General features: G+C 40.5%; 2 non-coding genes across 2 annotated transcripts; one reads left to right on the top strand and one right to left on the bottom strand.

The window, feature by feature from the left end:
• Nucleotides 1-431: 431 nt before the first annotated feature.
• Nucleotides 432-502, bottom strand: SARC_30255. Its single transcript has one exon. It is a non-coding gene; the product is annotated as a tRNA-Gly (tRNA).
• Nucleotides 503-5,377: 4,875 nt separating this feature from the next.
• On the top strand, nt 5,378-5,485 carry SARC_30254. The gene has a single exon. It is a non-coding gene; the product is annotated as a tRNA-Met (tRNA).
• The last annotated feature ends 280 nt before the right edge of the window (nt 5,486-5,765 follow it).

Here is a 5,765-nt window from a genome sequence, read left to right as displayed (position 1 = left end):
CTCAAATGGATGAGTTGACTCAAAACCGGCTAAACCACCATTTCCCGCTCGTCAATGTGTGTGAACCACTACACGGTGTAAATGATACATATATTAGCTTAATTGACTTCATTGGACCAAGCGATTCGACCTCTTAGCTGAAGGGACTGTTATCCAATACATTGCTTCGCGCAATAAATATGTGTATATCGCTGTCGCCAATCCTGATGTTTTATAGTGGAGACGGTTAGTCAAGGACATCGACACTGGATAGTTCTTTTCCAACCCCCATAGATACGCATATTTTTATACACGAGCAATATTTATATATACATGTACATACACATGTGCATATATATCATAAAATCTACATATATACACAATAAACTGGTATATCTATGTATATGAATGTACCTCAATACACAACACTAGTACATATTTTTCAAAAAAAATCACCTAGCCGGAAATCGAATCCGGGTCTACCCCGTGGCAGGGGGCAATTATACCACTAAACCACTAGGTGTTGATGCTTACGCTCATAATTATAATATATATCAATTTAAATTTAGGTTTTTCGGTCGACAAAATGCAGGTTGCATTCATTCCTACCTATATACTATAAATATCTATATTTGTTGAATATATGACCACACTCGATCAACTAGATTTGAGATCGTGGTGAATTTGTCCAAGCACACTTTTTTTCTAAGAGTTTATTGTTGGGGATATTTGATCGGCGTTGTTAACTGCGAAACTCGAAGACCAAGACTCGACACGGGATCTAAACATTAGTTACAAGCACTTTCACTTCTGATAGAACAATGAGGTATATTGTCGCTCCTAAACTGTAATCAAACAACCGGTGCGTCCACACCTGACACATCACGAAAGTATCACCGACTTGTCTGGTATGAACAACCCAATATGCGCAGTTGATGGCTATATTTGGTCGTCCTACCATATTCGACAGTAATTACGAAAGATAGGGTTGTAATAGATCTTGTCCAGTGACAATAGCGAAGCATTTGTAATCCAAAAAGTATCTTTGTGATATACAAGATGTCTCTGCCCTTCTCAGCCCTTGGCTCGAGGTTCCTTATTTACATATATTCGACTCTCACTTGTAGTCATACGAGCGTTTATTCCTCTGGTCTGTGTATATATGTAAATATTGGTAGGTAATGACCTCAAACACCTTTGCATATGGAGACCATCTTTATGCTAAATTATCTGCAACGTCGCAGCAATCCGAAGCGGACGGTGACGCATCTAGAGAACACGGACTACGAATGCTGGTCGTAGAAAGATAACATATATGAATCACTCTTATCGCCTCACTGTAGAACAACAAACTATCAAGGTAACCAACGAGTGATACAGATTCTGTCCCCTATCCCTTCATCAACCCATAGTCTTCTCCCCTATTGTGCTAGTACCCATGCCCTCTGCTCCACTTCAATACTACTGAAGGAATCTAACGCTCCACTTTGAGTTACTAACGAAATCAAGGTAACCCGAGTTGCTGATAGAGCGATCGTCGTATATACCATAAGCTCGAGGATTATATATAGTCTCGAGTTTATCCTAATTACGAAACAAATGAGGGTAAATAATGTGATCCCGAAAATCAGTACACTCTGGTACACGACGAGATGGTTGATTACTTTATATACACATCAAACGGTCAAGTAACTACCCCTGCGTTTGCAGTCGATACAGTTGTTGTACACCCCAATGATGAGTATAAGACTGAAACAACTTCGTGGCATTCACGCTATGTTTGGACGTTGTGTATGCACTGATCATATCCTTAGTATGAAGTTTATCAACCGGTCGATATCTTTTATGGATGTTTGTATGGTCATAAGGTGCTCGAATATCTCATCGATATATAGAGTGAACTTCAAGCGATATAAGTTATTTATGGACGACCGGTCATACATAGTGCAGAAAGTTGACCTTGGCATACAATCGCTTACCAATTCGATTATATCGATTTATATATTCTCAATAACGAATAATACTCGATACAAAAACTAATAGGTTATAATTTTTTATTTGTATAATCAGATGATAAACGCATCACATCGTATACAATTTTTAACGCCCGGGTTGTATAATTAAACAAATAATAAAGTACTTCGTGCGCTACCGACAGCATACACGAACATTCTGAGGTCTTTTTATACCGTGTATGCGGACATTTCATGCGCATATTTTCTACAATATTTATCGTTGGTAAATTTGAAAATATTTGACGGAAGTTAGGAAAGTTTTAGGGTTTTAGTTGCCACGAGACGAATATTTCACAGATGTCAAGAGAGTTTGGGTACTAGATCGCCTGATAGTTATGGACTGCTTGATGAAACATCGATATGCAATTGGGATTATTAAATTCAAGACACGGCCGTGATTACTCTGATCCGCAATCGCAATCGCCCTACTATCAATCGGGGCCTGCTAATAGTCTTAGACTCGGCCTCTGCAATATCGAGGACATTGTCATGAATTAGAAAGTTCGTTTCGGGGGCATTTGCTGCCTACATGGCGATAATGTACATGCTGAAACATTCCAAAACCTCTAAACACATTCAATGAAATATGATATAGAACTTCTTAAAAAGTGATCATTTGTGGGTAAGGTATCCAGTTCACTAGCATTCTATACACGTTTAAACGTGCTTCGAGATGATATACGAAATCACGGAGGGAGTATACGTCCAAAAGTGAGCTAGTGACAAGTAAATTTTATTGCACAATCATGACGGTGGCCCATATACGAGTGGATTACAACTTAAGTGTATTGCGATAGACATATTAATATAACCTTAAAAGGCAATGATCTTGACTACGAATCCATGTGATTACATGATTCTGCTGCTACATACACATACAATTATCTACTGGGTATCAATAGCAGGGATCTGAAAATGGATCAAAACGCATAAGCGAAAACTACAAAAGCACAATATACAGTAGCTCATCACTGATCGAGTCAGGATTTTCGGGGGCTTTAGTCCCATCAAGGTTACAGACAAAATACTCGTTGCCCTCCCTGCATACTATTTTGTATGGTCCACCATTCGGTGCTGTTAACTTGTTCAATTCACTTTGATAGCGAACCATGACAAGGTCCCCTTCCTGGAAGTCTATATACTTCTTTTGGCATTTTCGATCGTAGCTGCGCGCATCTTCTCTTGATACCGTGCAACATTAATGTCTAGTTGTGGCCTGATGGCTTCTTCTCATTTTGCAGTCGCTCTTCCCAAGATACTGTTGTACTGGGTGCGGTCACTGGCACGTTGTAGTCCGTGAGTTGATTCTGTCTGCGACCAAAGTACACATTGAACCGTGGTGACTTGTGTCTTCTGGGTGTACGCAGATTGTGGCTCATCTGTACGAATGGAAGTCATGAACACCAGTTACCTAAATTATGTTCAACGAATTTCCGTAGCAGTGGCATGAAATCTCTGTGTGATCGTTCGTTCACACCTAAAACTTTAGGTTGATACGGCCGAGAGACTAGGTGTTGCTTTGGCGCTTCTTCAACAACTTTTGAAAGTATGTTGTGAACATATTCAGTGCCTTGGTCAGTTTGCATGATTTGTGGGAATCCATGTTCATATATGATTGGTACCAGCGTGAGTATCACAGTAGCCGCCGATTTGTCCATCATTGTACGTAAAATGACGTACGAAGAGTGCACATCAAGCCATACTAGCACATATGTGTGTCCTCTGTTGGAATACAATAGTGGTCCTATGGTGTCCACTTGGACTCTGTCGCCTGGAGATGCGGCTGTGATTGATTGTAAGGGATGAAATCCCTTTCTGTGCATCTTATTTTTGAGATATGGTATGCATCCGTCAATGAACTCGTGTACATGCTGTTGGATATCAGGCCCACGCCAATCATGTCCATCTACTTGCAACTTGTGTATCGTTTCCTCAGGAGTGTATTGTCTCAGGCTGTGGTATTGCTCGATGATGTTGACTCGTGTCTCATATTCTGTTGCATGTGGTGCATCTCCAGAGTGAACTGGTTCTGATGCTGCAACGTGTATAGCAGGTTGTTACCGCGTTGAGTCAAAGTATAGAGAATTTACTCCTCTTCTTGCGACTATTGTAACACCCCATGGGGACTTGCCACAGGCCTTCTTGCCCTCTTTGAGGAGAGTATTGTTTGTGTTTTCGACTAGCATCGGGTCTTCTTCTAGTAAAGACAAGAACTTTGGAAACACGTTGCATTGGGGTAGTAGGGTACACATATCGTGATGCTGGTTGCCTCTTCAATGACTTTGTCAAGGACATCGGGTATGAGTTCCCATGGTTGGTTCGCCCATGCATTCACTTCCTGCGCCCACTTTTGTTGTAGCACATTCTGTTCGTTGGTGTAGTATTTATCTGTATGCGCATTCTGTGCCGATGCAAACAGATCTACTGTGAACTTCCTAAACCTTCGTTCTGCTTCTCGATAGAATCTGGGGTGTAACATCCAGTCTATAGCCGCTATGGTTATAGGCATGTTCGTTTCCAAGGTGGTGTACTCTTGGCTATTATGTGTTGCCTCATTCGCCTTTTGTAATACTTTTGACTCTTTAGTACTAAAGTATTTTCATGTAGAGGTGACAACATGTCTGCCATCTGGATGTCCTTGCCTGGGACATGTATGATGGAGAAGTGGTGGTGGAACGTTTCGCTACCCATTTGGCTAGCATTGTGTGTAACGTCTGTTGACAGTTCATTTGCGTGAGCGCTTTGTGATCTGTCCACAGTGCTATGTCCCCCACTTGTTCCAGGCTGTATACCAGTGCTAGTAGCTCTTTGGTGTTTGTGCCATAGCGTTGTTGTGCTGGATTCAAGCCTTTTGAGAAGTACAGGATCTCTCTTCTAACTCCATCGATGACTTGAAATAAACACCCTCCTTTGCCATAGTCACTAGCATCATTCATAATTTGAAACGGTACCCCAACGAGGTCGTCCAATCCGGCAGAAAAATTGCATAACCGCCGAGTCAAGCTTAAAAATTTACTTTTCAGAGCAAAACAAATAGCATATGAAGAAGCGGGCGACAAATACTCAGCGAGCGAGAGAGATTGAGACATAGACACAGGGAAAGATACTAAGACAAGCAGTGAGCGACAGGTAGATAGACCTCTAAAGACTACCCGAGGAGATGAAATATGACCATTATCTTGCTTTGAATGAGACTGTTCGGACACACATTTCTACAAATTCATAGTTCGGGGTTGTATAATACACCTTAACCAGCTGATTATTGTAGAATGCAGAGTTCAGACATCTTGGAGCGATAAGATTCAGGTTATTTAAAAACAATCAGCATTACAACATCGATTTATTAATTATTATACATTATAAATATTTCATAACTTAATATATCCTCGATGGTCTAGTTGGTTAGGACGTGGTTCTCATAGTTCAAATTTGTTCCGATGAATCGCAAATGCGTTATTCCGAGGTCGCAAGTTCAAGTCTTGCTCGGGGAATTTTTTCGCCTATATATATTTTTGCTCATATATATTTTATCTTGTTTACAACGTCATACGATTTCAAATGAATATGCAGTACAGTCAAAAATCGATAGTGCGAGAATCCTTTGGCCGGCAACGTTTTCGTAGATTGCCGATGGTTTTATAAGAGTATATCGTCGATGGGTTGATGAGAGTATATCGTCGATGGTTTTCAAGTTTAGCCTAATATATATCAGCTGGTTGATTTATAGTTTATTTAATTTGTTTTACACGACTAAGATTGCGTCGTTATATA

The sequence above is a fragment of the Sphaeroforma arctica genome (assembly GCF_001186125.1).
Source record: "Sphaeroforma arctica JP610 unplaced genomic scaffold supercont1.1832, whole genome shotgun sequence".
NCBI lineage: Eukaryota > Ichthyosporea > Ichthyophonida > Sphaeroforma > Sphaeroforma arctica.
Note: the sequence above shows the minus strand (reverse complement) of the source record. Positions and strands in the feature narration are given on the sequence as shown.